The sequence below is a fragment of the Tasmannia lanceolata genome, unplaced genomic scaffold (genome assembly GCF_043159265.1).
Source record: "Tasmannia lanceolata isolate RefF3 unplaced genomic scaffold, GAP_Taslan_0.1 ptg000003l, whole genome shotgun sequence".
NCBI classification, from domain to species: Eukaryota; Viridiplantae; Streptophyta; class Magnoliopsida; order Canellales; family Winteraceae; genus Tasmannia; species Tasmannia lanceolata.
The window spans coordinates 62123257-62141435 of record NW_027518680.1 but is presented as its reverse complement, the minus strand read 5'-3'; positions in this window follow the sequence as shown (position 1 = coordinate 62141435).

Here is an 18179-nt window from a genome sequence, read left to right as displayed (position 1 = left end):
CCAACTCTACACACAGGATATTGTTGTAAAATCGGGTCGTGTTCAGGTTGATTCCTATTCATTTTTTACCAAAACTCAACCCGACCCACGTTCCAACCCTCACCCAGAGGATATTGTTGGAAACATGTTTTCATTAGAACGGCCAACAATGGCAAAACCTAATTGATTAGGGAGATTTTTTAAGGATTTGGGCCAACTAAAGATAACTCTTATCAAGAATCCTAAATTAGCAAGTCTTGGTGAATGGAAATCTAACGCTAATCTGTAAAATTTAAATTAAAGGCGTCTTCAGCAAGGCCTCTCATTCTTGGCAGAAGATCCGAGTAGAAACGGATTGATGAGAATCTGTGGAGCGACTCCGAGTTACTCAGTGGAATTTCATCATCCACTCGCACAAAAAAGGAGAAATAAGGGAGAAAGGTTTTGTGGGTGTGGCTCCTGACCAAGATTTTCTTACTTTTCTCGTCCAACAAAATCACTAGAAATCCTTTTTATGATGATTGCTGAACACGCCTAATGCTCTGTTTGGTTGCCGGGTTTTTTTTGTGCCTAGGAGTTTTGTGGGAGAGTAAGTTAAATTTTGGTCCCATCCCATGTTTGGTCTAGGTTTATTTTAATCCCACTCTTGTAATGATTACTTGTGGGGTGAATTTTTTAATCCCACTTTTGTAATGATTGCCTTTTCATCCCATCCCAAGATAATCCCAGGAACAAAAATAAACTCAGGAACCAAAAATAAGCTTGAGAAGAATTTTTTTCTACCCAACAGTTCAAGCAACCAAACAAAGGTTTTTTTTTCTCCCACCATATCTCCCAGGGTATTTTTTTTCTCCCACATAACCAAACATGAGATTTTTATTTTACCAGGATACTTCCAGGACTCTTTTTTTCCCACCTATCTCCCAGGGTATTTTTTTCTCCCACATAACTCCCGGGAACAAAAAAAACCCGGCAACCAAACAGAGCATAAGTGGTTGCTTAATGGGAGCAACATAAAAGAAGGAAAAGCAAGAGCAATCAGGCCTCTTTGTGTGATTCCATTGATCTAAGCATAAGGACTAAGACTTGGTTAAGTTAGACGGCCTCTTCAGTGTTCGATATGCCATACTTTGTATGTAGCATATTTTTAACAGTCGGTTCGAGTGCATCATCTATGTATTCTATCTGATTATCATGGATTCAAGGCCAGAAGTAACAGTTTGATTTCTCATTAAGCACGATACTTTGTCCGGTGCACATTTTTAACAGTCAGATGGTGTGCACCATCTATGGATTCTGTCTGATTATCATGGCCAGAGGTAACAATTTGATTTCCCCATCAAGTACGAATAAAATTCCAACAGATATTGATATTAAAACTGGGAAATGATGTCAGCACAACCATGATTCAATAATTGCACAAACTCAGCTTGTCTTCTCTATCAATTGGCTTGTGAGAGTTTTTTTTGGTAAATGTAATAACATTTGACAGTACTTAAAATAATAAGACGTGCAGAGTTGGTGCAAATATTACAACATGGTTGTGATGATATCATTTGCTTTATAGTTATAAGTTTATGACTCTACTTGATTTCCATAATCATCTCTTCTCCCTTCCTGTCCCTTTGACGAGAGTAAACATAGAGAAGACAAAGGATAATGGCAATCTTCTCTCTGCCCTCCACCTTACCTTCCTTTCCTAGAAACCTAAAATGCCTCCATTTCCTCTGAAAGCTATTCCCGTGCCAAACAGCCCGGATAAGAATAAGAAAAAGTGCATGTGCCATTCACTAATCTACGTTGAAATTAGCTAATGGTTTGAACGAATTGCTTCAAATTTCACCTTAATGACAATCCGAATTGCCTTAGTATTTCTAATATAGTGTGAACAATGAGATGCCACCACGACCTTGGTTTCATGTTGAATAAATATCCCATCAACAAGATTCACGCCTAAAAAAACCAAGGATTTAGCTTCTTTACATAAGCCAACAAAGTCATCTTAATGATCCAACTCTACGATCATCTAAGCAAGGCGAGACTTATATCAAAATATTTGGCATGTCTTGGCACACTAGCTCAAAGGATCATGAACATGTGCACACGTGGGCATGAGATTATGTACATGTATCATGGTCAGCTTCTTCATGTAGTCCTACGTTTGTCAAGTCAGAGAGCAATTCGAGCTCTAATACCAAATGATACATTCCCAGACATATTAACCATGCGAAACGATTCTTTACGGGGACAGTCAAACTTCCAAGAACTTTTTCCCCTCCCCTCGTAACGGCACTTAGTTCAGAAGTGTGAATAGAAGTACAGGGAAGATGTGTCATCATCTTTTACTAAGAAGCAAAGAACTCACGGTGAGATTACTCACCCTTCAAAATTCATATGACATCTACCATATGACTATTCAAGAAATGACAACTCATATAGGATAACTCAAACCAAATATAACAGGCAAAGACTAGCCCACACCCCATTTGACCCATCTATGGTCCCTTGTAGGCCGCTGTGCAAAGGCGTCCCAGAATCCACTGTATAAAGAATGACAAGTCACTTTTACAATCAATGGTAGAAGGCAAGTTTTGGGTATGCGAAATCAAGCCCATTGATCTTGTACAAGATCACAAGATGTCACCCGCATGGTCTCGGTCCCATCCTCAAATGGACATCTCATGAGTAAGATAAAGGAACACAAAAATAAATGGTTATGTGAAATCGAGACCATTGATCTAGTACAAGATCACAAGACGTCACCCACGTGGTCTCGATCCCATCCTCGATGGACATCTCATGAGTAAGATGAAGGACTATAAAAAATAAATGGTTACGTGAAATCAAGACCATTGATCTTGTACAAGATCACGAGACCCCTAACTCACATGGTCTCGGTCCCATCCTCAGTGGACATCTCATGTGTAAGATAAAGGACTACAAAAATAAAAGGTTTTGCTTCTCTTGGCGCAACCCTAAATGAGGCTTTTGGATAAATGAGCTAGGATCATATGATCAATGTGTTTGTTTTCAAAGGGAACGGATCCAATCACATGAAATAGGTAAACGTGGGCCCCAAGGGGACATTTATATTGTAATCTACATTCCCTGCATTGATAATGGCACTCCACTTTATTAAATACTTCTTTGATTGCCTATTGATGAGTTCATGGGTATCTTGACTGTCATGAGGTAAACACATGGTCCTAATCCTGTGTCAAACAGACATCCCATGTGTAAGATAAAACGACAAGAAAAATTAACACTTAATTTTTTCGGGTTGAGCTTTTACCATAAAATCAGGTCAAGTTCGGGTGATCCATTTAATTTTTTAGCAAAAGCTAGACCAGACCCAAGTTCCACCCCTACTAAACAAGGCTTGGATCATCTGAACTTGCGGTAAAGTCAATGGCAATACGCCGAACTTGTGGTCACCATCAGATCAAAGGATCCCAAAGTGACGCGCAAAAAATGGCTCAAGAAAAAACCTAACAGCCACCATCAATTTTTTGCATTTTTCTTGCAGTTCACAGGCGACTGCATCCAAAACTAAAGTGGGTTATACACCCGATTGCCACTCCATACAAGGAGATATCGAGCCTCAATCGAAATCTCTTCCGTTCAACTCAAGGAGATATCAAGTCTCAATCGCAGTCTCGTCCGTTCGAGTCCACTGTGAAAAGTAAAACTACAGTTCACTGTAATTTAGAGGTGTGACAATAACAAAGGTTTCTTCATCTGGTTCCAGGAAAGCTAAATCAGAATCCAAAAATAAGAAGTTAAGGGACTACTTTTGTCCAAATGCACACTAGTTTAGTGTGTCGACTAGAGAGAACTGAGAATGCCCTTCTCAACCTAGGAAAGAACCCATTGCATCATCTTTTTGCTTGAGAATATTGTTGCTAGAGACTTGATTCCAGGTCCAAAACACAACCCTGAATTTGGTGAAAGATGTTAGACTTTGGGTCTTTCTGGGTGGATCATTCAAACAGAATAACTGAAGACGGTATCTGGGAAAGAAATGTCTAGCTGATAAAAATGAGGATTCAACAATTCTTCCACCTACAGATGATTCATCGATGACCCAAAAAGGAAGCAGATGCCCGCAGGCATCTGGGAAAGAAATGTCTAGCTGATAAAAATGAGGTGAAAGAAGGGTTTACAAGGGTTGGGGTGTTGGGGCAAATTCTCACTGGTCAGACCTAAGGAGATGAACCGAAAGAGCACACAGAGCGGTATGTGGCATGTCAAATATTTCCTTCAATGTCCAAGATGGCATAGGAAGCACATGAACAATGATACACACTTGACATGGTGATCATTCATACCTCGGAACTCCTCAACGTTGAACATCAGCCAACATTACCAGCGGCGGATCAATGCCACATAAATTCACTGTTGTTTCCTAAATAGAGTTACTCAGTTTAAGTATGTGACTGTAATTGGGATTCTCTAAACATTTATCAATGTGTTTGGGTAATACTAACACCCACAAGACCATTTGCAAAGATAATTAATAGAAATATCTGATCGCTACCTAATAGGAATAAAAAATATAAGATCCAGCTCACAAACCAAATTTCAGCAGAAATGGTTGAGAAAGCATATTATATATGGATCAGACATAGAATTAGAGGCAATAACTGAAAGCATATATCCTAATTAACATACGCAGAACAGATGCTATTTTAATGATGTGATAATTCGTGGAAGGAGAACACTGTTTAATACCATCTCCAAGGACGTTTCAAACCAAAATGAGGGCTTCCAACATGTTGAAACTTATGCCATGTAAAATAGCTTACAAGAATAGAAGTCTCTGTTTCCCCCTTGAGGAGTCATCTCTGTATTTTATCTTCTTTTTTCCCCTTATTTCTGTATTGATCATCTCTGCCCCCTCTTCTTTGAATGAATTTAGTTCATGACTATTCAAAAAAAAAAAAAAAAAGTCTCTTTCGTAACGAAGTCACTTAGGGGGAAAATGTGTATTTTGTTTAGAACATTGAGAGAAAGCATAGAGATGTTAGCTCGTCTGGAAGACCCTTGTAAGAACCCAAGGGTGCATATTAGACGACCATTTCAATTGACTCCGGTTGTACAGGACTAGAACTCAGACAAGGTAAAAGGAGTCAACTTGGGCAAGTAAATGATTGACGTGGTCGATGTTTCATCAACTCGGGCAAGTTTAAGGAATTTTTGCTTGGCTTGCAGTGCAAAACTCACTCAGATGAGAACTCGACCAACACAAAACGGCGTCAACTTGGGTGAGTTGATGATCAAGTCAGGGAGTTTTAAACAGTGGTCCATAACATCCAAGAAATATACAATGAAATCGTCATGCAAGTAAAGAGAAGCTTAGACACGTACCGTCTAGATCAGAAACCCCCCTATTATCAATGAGAAATCAAAACAGATAATGTTACATAGTAACCTTTGTTACATGGGTTCTTTTCAATATGCCAAGGAGAAGATAGAGTGGAAAAGAGAAGAAGAAGAAGAGGAACAGAAGAATAGAAGAAATTCGGGAGAAATCTATTCTTAATTCATTAATTCATCAAAATAAACTCTAAAATCCCTAACACATGAGGGCCTTATATAGGCAATTGAAATAACTTCGAAATAAAAAAGCATGGAAAATAAAAGCCCTAAAAACAAAAACATGAAAATAAAAATCCTAGAAACTAAATGACATGGAAATAAAAATCCTAAGAGTTCTAATGGGCAAATATGCCTCTTATTGAGCCTACAATCTACATTATTCTCCCCCTCTTGAAAAGAACTCGCCTAGAGTTCTAGTCCACCTAGATCAAATATGTGAATGACCCACTCTCGCAGTAGGAGTAGAAGGCCGTCAAAGTCATCTCTGATATAGGCCATCAGAAGCGGTCCATCCCAGTAAGTGCGACGGAATGGAAAAGTAGCAATCTAGCTGACACTTCAAGGATTTGTTGTGAGACTTCTAAATCTCTTTTATCTACCATTTTCTGAAAAAATTATAATTAGAACAAGTTTTGAGTTTAAATACAACCTAATAGTAAGCCTTTCATACAGAAATAAAGCATTACATATGCTTTACCTATTAAAATTCCCAATATAAATCTGTTAAAATCATATTAATATGTAAAAGCATTAAATTTTTAGAATTTATTCAAATATATGATCAAATCCACGAATCCTTTTTCTTGAGTTTGCTAAATTCGACACTCCATACCTATGTTAGATTCCGACACTCGTACCCATACCCATCTCGTATTTGCATTTTGCCGACGATACGCTCATCTTTTTATAGGAAGGTTTAGAGCACACAAGAAATCCAAAGGGAATCCTTAGATGGTTGGAAATGCCACATGGGTTAAAAGTCAACTTCTCAGAGTTTACTAGCAAGATAGAACTTGGAGAAGGAAAAGGCAGTGCCCAACGCAAAATGCTACTATCCTAAATGCGAGGTCTTGCCAATAACATATCTCAGCTCACCTCTGGAGCATAGGATGCCTAGAGCCTCTTTGTGGAACCCATGCTGGAAAGATTAGAGAGAAAGTTGGCAACGTAAAAGAGCCAATACCTATCACTTGGAGGGAGAATCAAGCTTATAAAGGATGCTTTGGTGAACATGCTGGTGTACTATTTATCTCTCTACAAAGTTTCGTCTAAGGTGGCAAGATGCATTGAGAAATTGTAGAGAGATTCCTGATGGGAACGTAGCGAGACTAAGGGACATATCAAACATCTCATGAGATGGGATAAGGTTTGTAGACTTATACGTCAAGGAGGGGTTGGTATCCAACGAATTAAGATGAGGAATATGTACCTGTTGGGGGAAATGGCCCGGGTGCTATGGTGAAGCGAAGGACACTTTATGTCATCAAATCCTAGGTGATAAATATGGGCAAGGCTGGATTGGGAATGTAGGGACACTCCTACATGTAAAGGACCGGGTGCAAGGAATTCTATTTGTCTATCTCAACCTTTCTCTGAACCGTGTGTAAGATCATATGTGAGCATGGGGGAGGGTAAACGGGTTTTGGGTAATCTCTGGCTAGGGATTCTGGTTTGTGTCATGCCTTCCCAGACCTTTATGAGTTGGCGTTTGACAAAGGGACGAGAGTTTTCAACTAAATGGATAGAAAAGGTTATGTGAAGGTTGATTGAATCATCAAGCTCAGAAGAGATCTCAATGAGATATCAAGGCTTCTCAAGGATCAGAAGATAGTCAGTTTCTCCAACCTCTTTTCCCTCCTTGAATCCCACTATTGTTCCCCATTCAATCAAGATTGTAGGGTTTGGTCCCCTGAAATTTCTGGCATCTTTTCGGTTCGCTAATTTTTCTATAGGTTGGTTAGTGGAAATGGCTAGGATACCAAGTACTCAACAATATGGAGATCGTCGGCTCCCCCTAAGGTGACGGCTTTCATTTGGACGGTTTCTAACAAGCGGATGAACACTTGCAATCAACTCAAGAGACGCAATGTCTCTATGGCAAGACAGTGCATCTTGTGCAAGTTGGAAGAAGAATCTTTAGATCAAATCCTTCGCTACTACCCACCTCCTCTGCTTTGCAAAGGACGATCATAAACAGCTTTGGCTACCTTGGAGGACTCCGGGCTAGGCACTAGATGATGGTAGAAAGACTTAACTGAGAAATCATCAAATGTATTCCAGATCCAAACCCGTTTGTCTTACCCATTCAATTTAATGTGGCCCTCATCAAGCATCGCCAATAGTCTAGCAATGGATGCAAGTTCTCTCTCAAAGAAATTCCTTCTGAAGCTTCCAAGATAAAGTTTCAGTTACCCTTTCCATATTATAACACACTGCAATGATAAACAAGTCCAAAAGCATTTCTTTTAGTGTCCGATCAAAGCACCATTTATTTTGCCAAAACCGAATTTTATTCCCGGAATAGACCTTGTATCTTATACCAACTGTGTACAAATGGTTGAATCTCAATATTTCTCTCCATATCATTACCCCTTGGCACCTGAAGTTGTCGTTGTCCTCTGACGCCCAATGACCGAGCATAGCACCACATTTTCCTACAATTACTCTAGCCCAAAGGGGTGACTCCTCCTTATCAAACCTCCATAACCATTTCCCTAAAGTCAAAGTTTGTTTCTCTTATCCTCCTTACTCCCAATCCTCCTTTGATGGGATTGCATACTTCTTCTCATTTTACCAGCGGGATACCACACTTATCACCAGTGCCCCCCCACAGAAAACGTCTTTGTATTTGTTCAATTTAATTCACAACACTGATGTGGCATTTAAATACCGACATTTGGTAGATTTGAATATTAGCGAACACTACTTGCTTTACTAAGAGTGATTCTTCCTCCCCTAGACACCAGATTTCTCTTCCAAGTGTTCAATCTTTTTTCCACTCTTTCCACTATGTGGTCCCACCTGCCCCAAGAGGCAGCTCAAGATAAGTAGAAGGGAGAACATCCACTTTGCACCCTATAATGCCAGCCAACGCTTGAATTACTCCCTCCTCTAAATTAATTCCAAAGGCTCTGGATTTATGAAAGTTAGTTCTTTGCCCCGTTATTGCTTCATAACATCTCAAGATTGCTTTCATGTTCATCACTTTCAAAACCTCAGTGGAACTGAACAATAGTGCCATCTGCAAATTGAAAACGGGTCACTTCGACCCTGTTCACAACTATCTTGAAACCTTCAATTAAAATACATGATTTGCCCTTTCAATAAGACGGCTTAGAGTCTCTGCCATGGTTTTAAATTTCGGCCGAAATATTTCGGTTTCGGTTTGGGCCGAAACTGAAATTACATTGAATCGGATTTTTACATGATTTCCCTGAAATTTCGCCGAAATCCAAAATTTCGTTTTTCACCCTTATTTACAAAATTTCTACCGAAATGTAAAAGGTTTCCACCGAAATGGCCGAAATTTCCACCGAAATTTTGTACTTTTCGGTGGAAATTTTAAGGAAACCGAACATTTCGGTTTCCGTTGTAGCCGAAACCGACATTTAAAACCTTAGTCTCTGCAACAATGACAAAGAGAAAGGGAGAAAGAGGATCCCATTGTCTTAAGCAAAGTTATTGGGATCGCCCTACCACCCTCTGACCCGCAATCTAGCGAAGACCCCAAACGTGGGTCTTTTTCAAACCGGATCGCCAAAAATGGCGACCCGGGCGACCCGCAGGGAAGGGAGAGACGTATAGAGAGAGAGAGAGAGAGAGAGAGAGAGAGAGAGAGAGAGAGAGGGAAGACGGGGGAAAGAAAACCAAAAAAAAAAAAAAAAACTCTCCTTCCTAGCTTTAATCTAATCATATACTTTATTTGAGGCCAAAAAAAAGAAGAAAGTGAGAAGAAGCAAAGAGACTAACCTAAAACAGATGTTGTTTCGACATAAATTTCTATTGAAGATTGCCAATCGAAATACAATCCATGTACAGTATTATAAAACCTCCTTCCCTGCTTCCTTACTTTTGCAGAGTGATGGAGGTTTGTAAATGGCATTAGAGAGGAGGGAAAAGGGAAATCGTGGAAGACATGCAGCCATTTAAAAACCCTAAACAGATAATCCGACCACAATCCTACTGATATTGGCACTACAAGTTTTAACCTCCTTTTTAAACAGTTGTTGAATATTATTACCTTTCCCAAAAACTGATATTGGCACTATAAGTTTTAATCTCTTTTTTAAATAGTTGTCATATGTAATTACCTTTCCCAAAAACTGTCAGTAGCCACCAGTTGATATGCTTGACCGTCATATTTAAGAGCCTAACAATGCTTTAGTATCTCTTGGCATAACATTAAACTAGAGAGAGAGCACCAAAGCAACTCGAATTAGAACTCCTGACCGACCCCAACCCCATAAAGCGAACCAATTTAACCTACCCTCATCGCACCGCGTACCGGGCTACCATCGTACCCCGTACCCATTCCCATATCGCGTACCGGAACAAATCGCGCTCCAAGTAACCTTGGTCTTAAGCCTCAGGATGCCTTAAATATCCTCTTGGTGATCCATTGATGAGTATAAAAAACCAAGCTGATGATATGCATCTTGATATCAAAGATCTCCATCTAATTCCAAACCCCATTCTACTCATGAGGTCATCCAAGCATTTCCATTCCACCCTATTGTAAGCCTTTTCCATGTCCAACTTACAGATAATATCACCATGGCCAACCTTTTGATATAAGTCCACAACTTCGTTACCTACCAATGAACGCCTCGAATATGTCTATAACTGACAAAGGCACTTTGATTGCCAGAAATAACTGAGGGCAAGACCATTTTTAGCCGTTCCACTAGAACCTTGGCAAGAATCTTATATAAGCTCCCAACCAAACTATTAGGCCTAAATTCCGCTACTGATGACGCTCCCTTAACTTTTGGGATCAAGGCAATGAAAGTGGCCTTAGTACCACGGTCCAGCTCCATCAACAAATTATTTGAAGAAACAAAAAATATCTTCCTTTACATATTCCCAGCAACCCTGAGAGAACAAGATAGAAATGGCTAGGAACTCTAACCCTCCCCAAGGAGAAAACCCCCTTCTCAGTCTCCTCTTCAGATAAAGGTATCTCAAGCTTTCTTATCTCGACCTCCCCAAGGCTTTTAAAATCTACTCCTTGAAGGGAAGGACACAAAACCTCATCGGACATAAATAATTAATGCTAGTAATCCACTACTTTCGTAATTGCTTACTTGTTATCCGATATCTAAAGAATCTCAATACGATTTCTTCGTCTTCTTACACTAGCTATTTCATGAAAATAGGCCATGTTCTTGTCACCTTCCTGCAACCCTCCCACCCTTGATTTTTGTCACCAAGAGATATCTTCCTGCAAAAGCATCCTTTTATGCTCCTCTTTCAGTCGCCCTTCCTCTTCTATCTCTGACTGACCGGCCAACCCCCTTCCCAGAGCTAAATCTATCTCCTTAATTATGGATATTAACCATTTTTCTCTCTTATTTTCCGAATCTATCAGAATTCCAAGACTTGAGTTTCTTTTTCGGAAGCCGCAGTTTGGAACCAATCACAACAACTGCAGGACCATCTACTTTTGCATTGGCCCGCCACTCACCCATTTTCTCCTCCATCTTAGGACACTCCAACCAAGATATCTCAATCTAAATGGAGGAGGGCCCCAAGACTCAAGTCGCGGGTCCCCAAGAAGGGAGGAGTGATCTTTGATCTGACACCCAGTGGTGGTCAAGGGCTTTTTGGCATAAATCAGGAAAGTCCTCCAACCATTTAGGGCAAACTAAGAACCGACCAATTCTACTTCAGTTGGAATTCCTGGCTCAAGTGAATTGGGCACCAGACAATAGAAAATCAATCATTCGGAATTGGCGTTCAATGATTTGGGAGAAAATCTTTAAAAAACACCCTTCTAAGCATTAGCACCCTCCAACTATTTGGTGGCTAAAACTCAATTCTAACGAGAGTGCAAGAGGCAAACCAAGATGAGCAGGCATTCGGGGTCTTATAAGCATGGTTTTAAATTTCAGTTTTGGCTAAAATTTCAGACTTATCCAAAACCGAAATTTCAGCCGAAATCCCAAAATTTCAGGCGAAATTTGGCACTGCCGCACGAAATCCTGGTTTTTTAGGACGAATTTTGGATCAAAATTAACGATATTTCGGTCATTTTGTTTGAAATTCTTGAACGCAATAAAAAAGTATTATTTTATTATAAGTTTCGACGAAATTATTCGAAATTTCCGAAATTTCATTCAAAATTTGATAAATTTCGAGAATTTCGGTTTCGGTACCATTTCGTTTCATTCCTCACCGAAATCCGAAATTTCGGTCCTCAGCCGAAATTTAAAACCATGCTTATAAGGGACTCTTTCGACCATATAGGCATATATTGCTATCCTTCTTGGGTCCTGTTGGCGTATGCGAGCTTACTGAGGCCGAAGCAACATCATTATTGTGGGGCCCAAGATGGTACGTGCTTCTCCTCCCTTTTGATCGTCGAAGGGGACTCTTCCATCATTTTGGCTTGGGCAAGTGGTTCGGCAATAGGTTCTTGGAAACTCTTGAGTATTATATCGGAATTTTGAGACTGCTAAAACTCAATTTGTCCCCAGGTATAGGTCCACAAACAACAAAGTGGACGAGTTGGCAAAGTCAGGAGTGAAAAAAATGCATGTGGAGCTAATCAAGTCTCTTAAGGTTGGACAACTGGGTGATGTATCGTTTTAAGGGATTGTTTACTATTATGTATCTATAGCTAGTCCCCTGTGTTAGCTTGTAATTGGCTTTTCAGGATCAATAGATTTACCTTCTTCAAGAGAGAGAGAGAGAGAGAGTGACGAACAGAGGTCATTATCAGAATATTATATTCTACTTAGTGGTTGTCTAATCACATGCAGCAACAAACAACGCTTTGGCCAGATCCAGTACAGGGGCATAATATACAAGTTCATGGCTTGGGACATCTCCTACATGAGTTGCACTTGAGATCGGGAAACACATGTTCTTTATTGTGATAGTCAAAGTGCCGTTAAACTATCTCAAAATCCAATCTTCCCTGCTCGTAGAAAGCACATTGAAATATATTACCATTTCATATGTGTAAGGTAGAAAACGGACGTACCATTCAAAAAAAAAGGTAGAAGACGGACGTATTTCTTATAGGCATGTGAGGAGATCGGCAAATAGGGATGCCAAATCTCAGTCCTCAGCTGTATTTATCTTCTTCTTTTGGGGGGCGGGGGGCGTTGCTAGAGATGCCTGGGAAATGTTTGACTTTCTTCCTCGAGATTTTTAGCTTTTATTCCCCTCTTTGTTCCCTTTTATGTTCCACTTCTTGCCTTGTATTTGACAATCTCGGTCCTCAGCTGTATTTCTCTTCTTCTTTTTTCTCTTAATAAAAGCTTCTCTATTAAAAAAAGATAGAATATAGAGAGATTATCGCGGCTATGTCTCTAGTAAAGAACAAGTGGCTGATTTATTCACCAAGGGCTTCTAATGTAGGACCGACTATGAGATGGAATAAACTTGAAAATTCCAGGATTTGAACCTGGATAATAAACTGGTCGTGAGAATGATATGAGCAATAGAATAGGCTCAGTTTTACCAAGCTTCAATATATGACACAAACTGGACTGAATGGGATGATAACTTACAGGAATAGGTTAAGTTTTCTAGGCTTTAATCTATGATGAAAACCAGACTAAATGGGATGAAGAAGATAACTTAGGCTTTTGAATACATCTAGGAATGGATGAATCAGATCTAGCAGCTGAGATCTAAGAAGACACAATCTAAACTTTCAGAAAAACACCAAAGGATTGCATAGAGATAAACAATAAGAAAGAAAACAGAAAAACTCATATTCTGAACTGGCCGTAGGGGTTGAAGATGATTCTAAACAGTCCATAGGGTTGAGAATGGAATAGAACAGTCCTAAACAAGATGAGGGCAGAAAACTAAAGATCTAATTAGTGGTAGGTAGAATTAGTGGTAGGGAGAAGAAAAAAAAACTCAGGATTGAATCAAATATAAATCAAAATAACTATAAATGTTTTTAAATAGATTAGATAGAAAGGATAGTACTGTTGAAATCACACCACCAAGACCCAGGGCATCACACTTAGGGGTTTCTACAGCATCAAACCAAAGGAGATCAAAACATCACACCTCGATTGGTAGACTTCACATCCACGAACTGCATGAAGTTGAAAAAACTGTACTCTTTATTCATTAAATTATAGTGAGGCTGGCCATCGATCTTATAAAATATATAGAAAGGCCTAAAAGACTTCTAAACATGCGTTTTTTAGAATATCAAAATTTATTAAGAAAAGGAGAAATGGATAGGCCGAGATCATGGATTTAAATTTCAGCCGAAACGAAACGTTTCGGCCAAAATATTTCAGTTTCGGCAGAAAATGAAACGAAATGCACATAGTTTTAGAAAAGTACAAGATTTCGACCGAAGTGTTTCGGAAATTTTGGCCGAAACGTTTAATTTTAGAATTTTCAGTGAAACGCTTCGAAAATTTCGGTGAAATTTTTACAAGATTTCGTCCGAAATTTCGTACTGAAACCGAAACGTTTCGGTTTCGCTGATGGCCAAAACCGAAACCGAGATTTAAAACCTTGACCGAGATGACCCTAAGCCTACACAAACAAAAGAGAACTTATTACAACAAGGGGTGAGAGAGTAAAAAACAAACAATATTTCTCCATCATTCCCAGGTTTGGCGAACTTGTATGCCATTTCATTCAATGAATTGGGAATAAGAACGAAGACTCCTAAAAAAACTTGCTAAAAAGAATTCTAATCAAAATTAATAACTTCTAAAAACTATACTAACAATCCTAATTTAATAAACTTTCTAAAAGTAACAGACCAAAGAACGATACCAACTTTAGAAACAAATAAGACGTCCCGAACATAGACTCTAAAGGCCCTCCAACTGAAATTAGAAACTAGGTAATATAATAGTCTTGTCCACGTGGGCCCTAATGCAGGAGCATCCCCTTAGCAAAGCTACATCGGCCTAGATGCTCTTTAATGTAGTGTCTCATTTTTGTTTCAATGGTTCTAGCAAGAAAAGTACGGAATACGGGAAAAGTACGGAATACGGATAATGATTGCCACCTACTACGAATCTCGGATACCTTTTATCTTATCTACTAAACACGCACGATTCTTCAAAAAGTGGTCCACAAAAGACCCTAAATGCCCTTCCTAACAAAATCAATAGTTGTCATGATTATCTTTGTAACCACCTTTTTTTATATTTTAGTATTATCTTTCGAGAGAAACTAGGGCTGCATTTAATGCATTTCACCTTAGATGTCATCCTTTGGTTCGTTTGAACATGTGTTTGAACCCAAAAAACCTTGGGTTCATTTTAATCTTTGCCGTCAGCAATAAGCAAAGACTGTTGGATTGACACGTGGATATATTTTCATGTACTTCAGATATTCCGGTGGCGTACTCAAGAATCTGGCGTCGTACTCGGTATGTCTGCAACACATATTTGAACCCAGAAATTCCGACAACGTACTTGGTATTCCGGTGACGTACTCGATATTCCGGCGGCGTACTTGATATGTCCGAAGCACATGTTTGAACCCAGAAATTCTGGCAGCGTACCCGATATTCCGGCGGCATACTCAAGATTCTGATAGCATACTCGAGATTCCGGCGGCGTACTCTATATTTCGGTGGTGTACTTGATATGTTTGGGCGATGGGTGTTTCTTGATACAATAGGCCGAGGAACCTTAACAGTATAACTAATAACGTAGTCATTCTCAGCCAAAACAGACGTGAGAAATAATAAAATATTTAAATCTAGAGTTGAAAGATATTGATTGACGTTGGGCTCTGAATGTGTCAGAAAGGGCAATAGGGTCTTTTTTCCTCCACTTTTTCAAGATTCGTGCGTCTTTTGATGATAAGAGCAAACGTGCTCTTTTTTGTGGAAAGTTGAAAAAACTATCCGTATACATGAGGGTAGTTTAGGCAGTTAGTTCTTAATTGTCATTGTTTCTTTTAAATAAGGGTAGTTTAGGAATTTAGGATTTTAATGGGCTATAAAAGCCAATTGCCATTTGTCATTAGAGACTTTGATTTTGAATAAAAAATTGTGTTTATTTCATTTTAGTGAGAAACCTCTTGCCAAGAGAAGGTTACTTTGCACAATACGCTCAAGAGAGGGATTCTTGAGCTTGGGATCAAGCTTTTCTCCCTTTCTTCTTCATCATCAACCCTTGGATCTGCAAGGGATTACATTTGATTTGAATCTTGGTGTTTCCATGCCAAGATCCATCAAAAGCTTCAGTGAAAATCTTTAAAGGAGCAGAATTGTCCTTTTGCTTTGTGTGAATTGAAGCTACTGGAAATTCTCCAAGTGTTGTGAGTTCTCTTGTTGATTCCTCTTTAATTGAAAAATATCCTTAGCTTCCTTTTATATCATCAGATCCAAGAAATCATGGAAGTTTGGATTGAAATTGGCCAAATTTGAAGACATTGGAAGCATAGTTCCTTTGGATATGTACATTGCAAGGGTTTCCTGGTGTTTTGAACCGAATTTGTAGTCCTTGTGCTTATTCGGTTTCTGCAATAGAGGTAGCAAAGTTGCCTATAGGCCTTTGCTCAGATTTTACTTCCTTTTAGGTCATACGATCAAGAGCCTTTGCATTTAGATCAATATGTTAATGACTTTCTGCTGTGCTACAATAGCTTGCATGAATGAGTTTAGATCTTGAAGAAAATATCTTCCTCTAATGAGTCCTTTTGTCCTCATTTAAGCAGCTTAATGTCATGATATTGTTCTATTCATCACAACCTTTGCATAGGTGCTCTTTCTTCATTAAATTGATTTGGAATGCATGAATCTTCGGTTCATTGGAAGAAGCCCTAACTGGATATAAATCATGTTCATGGTTGAGTAGGTGGAAGCATTAAGTCATTGGTTGGTTCTTCCATGTATGCACATAAGGTATTTGTTGAAATGCCTTGTGCTAGATCAGAAACTTAGTTGAGCTCTCATGACTTGTATGCATATTGTCATGCAATCTTGAATGGATGGAAAAGACCACTAATTTTTTAACTCTTACTTAGAATTTCTAATTGTTTTGTACAACCGAGAGCCACATTTGATTGCCTTCAAAGTGTATTCAAATTCCTTCTTACAAGCTATCTGGTGAAAGGTGTATGACAATTTTAACATCAAGTACATGATTTTCTTCATAGATCCAAACCACACATAAGCAGGTTCTATGCCTCAATGAAGACTTATTTGTTCTAAGAAGCTTTAATACCTAGAAGTTGAGAGTTCAATAAATCACTTTGGGATAAACTGACCTTCAGAAATTGTTGACCGCTTTACCCTGCATCAAAAGTGGTATCAGAGCAAGCCTGTGGAGTTCCCTAACTCTAAAAATCTGAGAACAAGTTACTTGCAGGGTGTTGAGCAGATTTTTTTTGTGGACTGTTTGCATTGGTGATCGGCACTCATTTCAGCTTGTTTGGGTTGTGCTTGGCTGTTTGTGCTATTATATTTGTTTGGGCTGATATTACTTGTGTTTGAGCTGGTGTGTGACATGGCTTCTAAAAAGGGAAAAGAATCGCAACTCATGGATTCCAAGATAGAGAGGCAACTGATGCGAGTCTTTTGATGCAGAAAGTCAATGAGATCAGAACTTGGGCTAACACCAAATAATGTAGGGAATAAGTGGTGTAGGGAAAATGCAGAAAGTTGAGCAATAGAAATGAAGAACAAGAAGAAATAAAAAAAAACAGTACAGCACTAGAGCAAACAAACAAGTTCGACACAATATTTGAACCGAAAATTCAAATACTGCTCTATGATTTGTGGACACTTCAGATTTTCAGCATATAGGCATGTTGACACGGACGTGTCGACACGGGAACGGGTGTGGACACATGTCGACACTTGTTTGGACCAGTGTTTAAAAAAGCGGATTTGACGCGGAACGCGGTCAAGAAAAATCCTGTGACTCGGCGCGGACGGGGCCAAGAACGCGGTTAACACGGTTGACGAGGTCATAACTCGGGAGAGTCAAAGGAGTTTATTGACTCTGTAAGGCAAAACGCGGAACGCGGATGTGGTGAAACGCGGAATGCGGCCGAGGTAAAAAGGAGTCGACTCGGGCGAGTTCCTTGCCGAGTCAAGGAGTTTTTAAACACTGGTTTGGACACGCCAGACTCCTTTTCCTTGATACTCGGTAGTCACACCAAAAGTTTAAAAGTTCCTTTTCCTTGCATAAAAATACTTTTCCTTACAAGATGCAAAAAGTAAAAGGTAACTTTGGCAGCAGCAAGCAGACAGGTGTAACTCTACATCTCTGCAATGCAGCCTTGACTCTGCTGAGACTGCAACTTGTATTGTTGCAACTGTGAAACTGCAACTATTTTCTCTCTCAAAAAACTATAATCGATGGGTGACATAAATGCCGAAAATGAAGAGAAAAGCACGACATACGGATAGTTTTTTTCACTTTCCACAAAAAATGACAAGTTTACTCTTATCATCAATACACGCACGAATCTTGAAAAGGTAGAGGTAAAAAGACTCTATTGCCTTTTCTGACACACTCATAGCCCAACGTCAATCATTATCTTTCAACTCTACATTTGAATATTTTGTTATTTCCTACGTCACTTTTGGCTGAGAACAGCTATGTTATTAGTTATACCGTTAATGTGGCCCATCGTATCAAGAAACACAC